This window comes from Bison bison, unplaced genomic scaffold, assembly GCF_000754665.1.
Source record: "Bison bison bison isolate TAMUID 2011002044 unplaced genomic scaffold, Bison_UMD1.0 scf7180017864374, whole genome shotgun sequence".
NCBI lineage: Eukaryota > Metazoa > Chordata > Mammalia > Artiodactyla > Bovidae > Bison > Bison bison.
Window position 1 is genome coordinate 5,198,144 of NW_011494946.1, and position 8,821 is coordinate 5,206,964.

Sequence of the window (8,821 nt, forward strand, 5' to 3'; positions counted from 1 at the left end):
GGGAGGGAGCTTGCTCGCTCAGAGTCGGGGACAGACGCCGCGGGAAACGAACCATCCGAGTGTGCAGGAAGGGTCAGCCCTGGGAGGAAGGGACCGGGAGCCACAGAGGCCGCAAAGAGGGCGTGGGCTTGGCGTGTCTGTGCGTGCCAATCTTGCGGGCGGGCAGGGGCTGGGTGCTGAGTGCCGAGGGCGGGCTTTGGACTCTCACCGGGACAGGACTGTGGGCGGTCAGAGGTGGGAGGTCAACAAGACCACATTCGGTAGGGGGAGAGAGCCCCGTGGCTGAGGTGTGGAGAGGGAGGGGCTGGGGCGGTCACGAGGCAGGACCCAGGCTGGGGGGACAGGGGCACCAGCCTTTCAGACCGCGGTAATGCCACGCCAAGCTCAGTCATTTGAGCTCACTCGTTCAGACACCTCCGCGGTCAGAGCCTGTCACCGTGGCCCAGAAACACAGCAATTACCTGTCAGAGCTAAAACACAACAACATGTATTTATGCCAAAACAATAGTAATCACAGCGCAACGCCTCTCCGGGCTGTTCTCGCTGACCCCGCTTGCCCTGACCGCTGACCCCTGCATCCTCATGCTCCACTCGGCCCACCCGCTCTGGGCTTACGCTGCCTGACCCTCCCAGGCCTCGGCCACCTCCGCCCGCTCCCCCAGCGTGGTTGCTGCCGAGCTGCTGGCAGGCAGGGTCAGAGATGCAGGGAGCAGACAGGTTTTTGGAAATGTGTTTGTCACATGGTACACATCATTAATATCTGATTGCTTTGACATAACTTATTCATCTCCAGTCCTTTATCATTCTGGAAGAAAGTAGTCTGTTGTCTCTTTACCCATTTATTCAGTCTACAGATATTTGTTGAATCATAGCTATAAGCCCCCTGGGTAGGAGCTGGAGATACTAAGGCAGGGTACCCTACCCCCTACCCCCAGGGCGTGGCCACCTGCAGATATCACTGCCTCTGGCTCTTCACTGGGCACCAACACCAACCAGAGTTTCAGACCACAGAGCTAGACTCTCTCTCCAGTAGAAGGAAAGAAATGAGAATCACGTTTCTCATTTACTCTGTGCCAGATACTGAATAAGGTACGTACATCTACAGACCTAACCTTTATTCCTCACAACATTCTGGAGAATGGATGTGATCGTTCCCATGTGCCCTGATGAGTGTATTGTGGCCAGGAGCGGTGACATCGTTTGCACACTGATACACAGCCAGTTAACAGCAGAGCCAGGACGGCAACCAGCTTTGCTTGGCTCAAAAACCCACGCTCTTTCCACTCCACTGTAGTTAAAACATAAGAAAGCAGATCAAACTGAGATTAAAGGAAGGACTTGGGCACGTGCTCAGGCCCACCTCAGTCAAAGAAAAGCATGAGGACAAGGAGGAAGTCAGGTGTCAGGGGTCATAAGGCCTCAAGAGCCACCAAAGAATCATGAAAACAAGAGCAGCAAACACAAAGGGACATCATGGAAAAACCCAGCCAGCTGCTTCATGTCACAGAGTGAGTCACCCCCGGAAGACCTTGGAGGAGGATGAGAAAATGGACAGGTTTGGGGATAATTATCTGAAGTTGCTGGGAGGCAGAGTCCTGCCAGATGCGGCATGTTTAGCAGCCAGCTGCCTGGAGGTGGGGGGCGGAGGGCTCTCCTGGGACTTCAGGTAAAAGTCAGCCAAATGGTGCCCTCGTCTCTGGGTCTAGAGGAGGAGCCCTAGATCCCTGCGTCTCAGCCTGGGTACCTGCACCCACAGAATTATGAGCAGCAGCAGAAGACACAGGAGTAAGAGGACAGATTTTTTCAAGAAAATGTCCATTTTACTTAAACATTTGAACAAAACCAGTGACATTATTTTGATAACAAATGTTAATATATTATGCAAGAGATAGCCAGACATGGAATTTGAAGATAACCCGTTTTCAAGGAAGTCTCATGATTTAGGTGGATCACTTGAAGCTTCGTTCCTAGATGTCTCAGTTCAGTTCAGTTCAGTTCAGTTACTCAGTCGTGTCTGACTCTTTGCGACCCCATGAATCGCAGCACGCCAGGCCTCCCTGCTGCTGCTGCTAAGTCACTTCAGTCGTGTCCGACTCTGTGCGACCCCATAGACAGCAGCCCACCATGCTCCCCTGTCCCTGGGATTCTCCAGGCAAGAACACTGGAGTGGGGTGCCATTTCCTTCTCCAATGCATGAAAGTGAAAAGTGAAAGTGAAAGTGAAGTCGTGTCTGACTCCTAGCGACCCCATGGACTGCAGCCTACTAGGCTCCTCTTTCCATGAGACTTGCCAGGCAAGAGTACTGGAGTGGGGTGCCATTGCCTTCTCCGGCCAGGCCTCCCTGTCCATCACCAACTCCCGGGGTTCACTCAGACTCACGTCCATTGAGTTGGTGATGCCATCCAGCCATCTCATCCTCTGTCATCCCCTTCTCCTCCTGCCCCCAATCCCTCCAAGCATCAGGGTTTTTTCCAATGAGTCACCTCTTCGCATGAGGTGGCCAAAGTATTGGGGTTTCAGCTTCAGCATCAGTCCTTCCAATGAAGTCCTGGGAAGGACTGATCTCCCTTAGGATGGACTGGTTGGATCTCCTTGCAATCCAAGGGACTCTCAAAAGTCTTCTCCAACACCACAGTTCAAAAGCATCAATTCTTTGGCTCTCAGCTTTCTTCACAGTCCAACTCTCACATCCATACATGACCACTGGAAAAACCATAGCTTTGACTAGACGGACTTCTGTTGGCAAAGTAATGTCTCTGCTTTTTAATATGCTGTCTAGGTTGGTCATAACTTTCCTTCCGAGGAGTAAGTGTCTTTTAATTTCAGGGCTGCAATCACCATCTGCAGTGATTTTAACGATCCATAATTGTTTGCTGGGAAATACTGAGACGGTCCACATGGTTATCTTAAATTTGTAACAAATCAGCTGCTCACATCCCACCCTTAGATCGGTTTTAACCAACGATAACTGAACTCTCATCCTGGGCTGGAGGTTCTGCTGGGTCCTGTCCGAGATTAAGAAGGTATTATTCACGTAGTAATCCCGAACGTATGCCCACAGTAACTGTAACATCATCTGTTACTTAGGCTATGGTAGAGGCCTGTGGAAAGAGTTATGTGCAGTCAGAGGAGTGATTAATTTTACCTGGGAGGGGGGCCATGGGTGAAGACTTTGAAGAGAAGTTTCATCTGAAGGGAAAGGATTCTGCCATGGGGCTCTCCCTCACTCTAGGCCCAGGAAACAGGGAACTTACTGCAGCTGGAGTGTAAGGAACACAGGAGACATTGGCCAGAGGTTGGTAAGGTAAATCACTGGGCTCAGATGACGCAAACCTTGAACGTCATCCTGGGCATCCTAGACTTTATTCTGGAGACAGTGGAAGGCCAGCATTGAAAGGTTTAAGATGGGTGAGAAATACAACCAAACCTGTATTTTAGGAAGCTCATGAAGGTTGGAGGGTGACTCGGAGGGAAGAGGTCTTGTAATTCAGATTCTGGGCAAGCTATTCTGAAGCCTTTCCTAAAGGCATCGAGCCCCTTGGGCAGCTCAGTCCATTCCCATCACATGCAGATTTGAGACATTTATGGAGCCCATTGCAGTATGTAATCACCCCTATAGGATGGATGTATATATTGCTCTGTCACAATTGTTGGTAGTATTTCAATAGATGCATTTTAATACAATTGGTTTCCTCTGTAATCTTTTGTGTTTTCTTTTATGCCCTTGAAAATATTGATTTGGGGACTCCCTTGGTGGCCCAGTGGTTGAGACTTCACTCTTCCACGGCAGGGGGAGCAGGTTTGACCCCTGGTTGGGGAACTAGAATCCCACATGTCTCACAACATGGCCAAATATATACATATACACACACACACACATATATATACACACACATACATACATGGCCAAATATTTATATGTGTGAGTGTGTGTGTGTGTATTGTTTTGGGAAAGACTCTATGGACTTCACAGACTGCCAAAGGGTTCATGATCAAACATTTGAAGATATTACATAGACCATCTTCTTTCCTTTCTCCACATGCAGTAATTCCTCAGTCAAGTGAGCGCTTATCAAATGTCTCTCCCAGGCTCAGGCCTGTGTCAGAGGCTATGCTCTGAGGATCTGAAACCAGGCTGCCTGGGCTGGAATCCGGCTTCTGCTTTTTTGAACCGTGTGACTGTGGCCAAATAAACTTTCACCTCCCAATTTTCTCCTTGGTAAATGAGTACAGTAGTAACCCTCACTTCAGGGGGCTGTTTTAAGAAAGAAATCAGTTAATGCATGTGAAGCTTTGGGCAGTGTCCAGCCCCCTGGTCCCAGAACACAGAGTGTTTACTGTAGAATCAGGGAGACGTTATTACAGGGAAGAGCCCATTTTGACTCCAGGCTGGATGTGTTTCTTTGACTTTAACCTTTGCTTTTCATTGCTTTTGTTATTATAATCTTACATAATGGCCTGCCTCAGGGAACTCTGCCCCTATGCCTGAAGGTTAAGCCAAAGTTGTTTGTTCAGGGAGACACCATGACTCCCTCTACCTGTGGATGGCTACAGTTCAGTTCAGTTCAGTTCAGTTGCTCAGGCATGTCCGACTCGTTGCGACCCCATGGACCGCAGCACGCCAAGGCTTCCCTGTCCATCACCAGCTCTCGGAGCTTGCTTAAACTCATGGCCATCGAGTCGGTGATGCCATCCAACCATCCCATCCTCTGTCGTCACCTTCTCTGCCTGCCTTCAATCTTTCCCAACATCAGGGTCTCTTCAAATGAGTCAGCTCTTTGCATCAAGTGGTCAAAGTATTGGAATTTCAGCTTCAGCATCAGTCCTTCCAATGAATATTCAGGGTTGATTTCCTTTAGTATTGACTGATTGGATCTCCTTGCAGTCCAGGGTACCCTCAAGAGTCTTTTCCAACACCACAGTTCAAAAGCATCAATTCTTCGATGCTCAGCTTTCTTTATAGTCCAACTCTCACATCCATACATGACTGCTGGAAAAACCATAGCTTTGACTAGATGGACCTTTGTTGGCAAAGTAATGTGTCTGCTTTTTAATATGCTGGATGACTACAGGAAGGAAGAAATTAACGTATCCCATCCTGAGGCCAGTCCAGGGGATAGCTGCAAGATTGATGGCCTTTTACTTTACCCCCTCACCTCCTCCCCCTCAGTTCTATAAAAGAATCTGGCATCCAGACCGTGACAAGAGGTTATTTTGAGACATTAGTCTGCCATCTTCTCGGTCTGCCAGCTTTCCGCATAAAGTCATATTCCTTGTCTCAACACCTTGTCTCTCGGGTTTCTTGGCCTGTCGTGTGGTGAGCAGAGTGAATTTGGATGTAGGAACATGGTAACCTCAGGTGACACCACTCCAGAATAGAGCTGCTGTTTGATATGACTCTCATTGCTTTGGTTTCCATTCTTCAGGTCTTCCTAAGAATGACCTGAATGAAGGAGTCTTCTGGGGCCTAGAAGAGAAAACAACAGTTTCAAAGGCCCTTGCTGAATCATCTAACTTCAGAGAAAACAAAACAGAACTTTAGGTCCTGCCCTGATGCTCCAGGCCGGTTGCATCTGTCTGGGACTTATCACCCCCTGTCCAGAGACCTTCCACCCCCTACACCTGCCCAGAAGACTTATCACCCCCTGCCCAACTACAAATGCCATCTCAACTAAAGAATACCCAAAACATCCCGCCTGATTAACGTTTCCCTTATCACTTCCACAAACCTCCCAATAAATATGGAGCCTCCCTGATCCCTCTCCGTGCTCAGCCTGGTTGTTAGGCTGACTGTCACCCCTTCTTGCCTGAATACTTCTGAACCTACTTCTGTTGAGGTCGTCTTTCCTTTTTCTGCCTCGGCCCGAACTATACATTACACTGAAAAATTCAGCTGAAAAAGAAGTAGTCACAGAATCCCTTCAAAGTCTACATTCATCTAAAAATGTGGTAGCCATCTTAGTTGATGTCCCCAAAAGCAGAACCCAAGGATTTGTGGCAGGTTGCATTTGGGAAGTGATTCCAGGCCTCACAGTAGGGGAAGCAGGATGTGGTGGAGGGGAGGGGGCACAGCTACAAAGGTTAACCAGCAGGCTGCCTCCGAGGGCAGCGGGGTGGGGGTGCCGGGGGCCTCTGAGAGGTCGTGCAGAACACGGCCAGCTGTCCTACCAGGGTGAGGGGGTGGTGGGCTCATCCACCAGCAACTCTCCCTTGTCTCTGAGGGCTGGCTGGGGGTCTCACGTGTGAGCCCAGAGAGCTGTGGTGGCGGAAGCCGCCCACAGACAGGCCACACGGGTGCCTGGGGAAAGGCCCGTGTGTGGGAGAGAGAGCTGCCTTTAAACGCCACCAGCCCCCGCCCGGCGTTGCTTCAGTGGGGATGGCGGGGGAGATGTGCCATCACGGGCAAAAGAGACAGTAAACAGATGAGCCTCTCCTTTATTTGATTTTAAAATGTTACTGAAAGAGGTTTAACTCCACCCTGCATCTTTCAGCGGCTCCCTGCCCTCCCCTTCTTGCCATAGCCTGTGATTTTCACCCCAATATTGCTTCAGCAACTTATGTGTGATTTGGTCTTTATGAGTGTGTTTATCAACAATCCCAGCCACCCACACACTTCAGAGCCATTATTATGGTTAACACTTGTCAGTGATTTTAAGCCAGCGGGTGGGTGGGTCAGAGGAGGGGGAGAGGAGCGGGGTGGCTGTGTCAGAATATATTCTTTATTTTGGTACCTGCTTATTAGCAAAGAAAACTGAGTCCCTGGAGTGTTTCTTCTTCTCTGTTCTTGTCTGTTAATCAGACAAACACCATGACTGGCAGTGTAAAATCTTAGGACCGTGGGATGTTAGATGCATATGGCTAGATTCCAATATAAGTGGAGTCGTAAAACTCATACTTCTTTGAACAAATGAGTGACTGTCACGCTGTTAAATTCCATAAAAAGCAGTTACATCTGCTCAGTTTCCAGGTGAGAGAGCATGGATACTGGAGAGCAAATTTATCATCATTATTTTAAAAAGCACTCAGTAAGGGAGAAGAACTGTAGGATATCACAATTTTATCTATACTATGACTACAATTATGTACGAATTGTGTCACTTTAGGGGCAAGAACAGGAAGGTAAAATGGGAAAATGAATATTGTTTTCCAATGCAGTCCATTTTATTTTTAAAACAGGAGGAAAGACAGACCATCAGTAACTTATCACATCCCAGCGTGACATGAAATTCTTGACGTGGTTTTATTTCCCTCAGCAACTTTTCTAAGCTCATACAAATTCATTGAGGAATGCCCCCAAATTTCCTTCCACCCCTTTCTCTCTCCTCTAGGCTAAAACGCTGGAGCTGGCCACAGCAGCCCTGCAAACATGGATAAACCTGGAAACCAATACACTAAGAGAAAGGAGCCAGACACAAAAGACCACCCATTGTTTGATCCCATTTACATGAAATTTCTGCAAAGAGGAGATACTATGGCTTTGGAAAGCAAATCAGTGGTTTCCTAGAGGCTGCTGGGAACAGGGATTGAGTACAAAAGAGCGTGAGGAAAAGCCTCAGGGTGCTGGGACTGTCCTAAAACTGGAGTGTGGTGGTGGCTGCATAGTTGTGAAAATGTATGATAAGTCAATTACACAATCATGCTTTTTGAGGGAGAAAGAAAAGGAAAAAGGGTTGGGTGCAGGGTGAGGGGTGGGGAGGGAGAAAAGCCCTGGGAACTGTAGAAACAACCTCTAGCTGCTGTGGGGTAGACGAGCTCCCTGATGAAAGAGCTATAGCACCCTCACTCGCAAGGGACATCCAGCAGCCCCTGAAAATAAACCTTGGCCCCCAACACACCCTCGAGGGGAAAACAGCACCTGTTTTGCACAGGAACTTCGCTTCAGGACAAGCAGGTCAGCAATAGCACCAAAGGGGGAGCCGTGCATTTGGGCTTCTGCATTTTCTAGCAGACACATTAAAAATGGAAGCAGAAACAGATTGCATTAACTTTAACAATATGTTTCCTTTAACCCAGTATGTCCAAAGTATGATCGTTTCAGTGTATCATCAGTATAAAAACTATTGCGATATTTTACTTTCTTTCTTTCATAGGGAGCCTTCAAAGTCTGTTACCAGTTGAATGGCATGTTTCAAATTTGACCAGCTTCATTCTCAAGTGTTGGAAGGCCACAGGTGGCTACGGCCTTGGACAGCACAGGCATAGAGGCATCTTGTCGATACTCCAGAGACTTCAAATTGTTCGAAGAGAGAATGGTTTTCATGCAGACGCCCACTGCCAACTAAACAAACAAAGAAAGGTATATATTGGATTGTGTAAAACCACACTCATCTCTGTGTGATCCTCACTTTTTTTAAATTTAATTTTTCAGGGCTTCCCTGGTGGCTCAGTGATAAAGAATCCACCTGCCAATGCAGGAGACACAGGTTCAACCCCTGGTCTGGGAAGATCCCACTTACTGCGGAGCAACTAAGCCCTTGCACCACAACTACTGAGCCTGTGCTCTGGAGCCCGGGAGCCGCGACTCCCGGGCCCACGAGCCCCAGCTAATGGAGCCTGCATGCCGTAGGCCTGTGCTCCTCAATGAGAGGCCCCACCGCAGTGAGAAGCCTGCACAATGCAACTCAAGAGGAGCCCCTGCTCGCCACAAATAGAGAAGACCCCGAGCAGCAAGGAAGACCCAGAGTGGCCAAACATTAATAAATAAAATTATATTAAAAAGTAAAGTCTAAAAAAGTTAATTTTTCACATCAGTTCAGTTCAGTCACTCAGTCGTGTCCGACTCTTTGCGACCCCATGAATCGCAGCACGCCAGGCCTCCCTG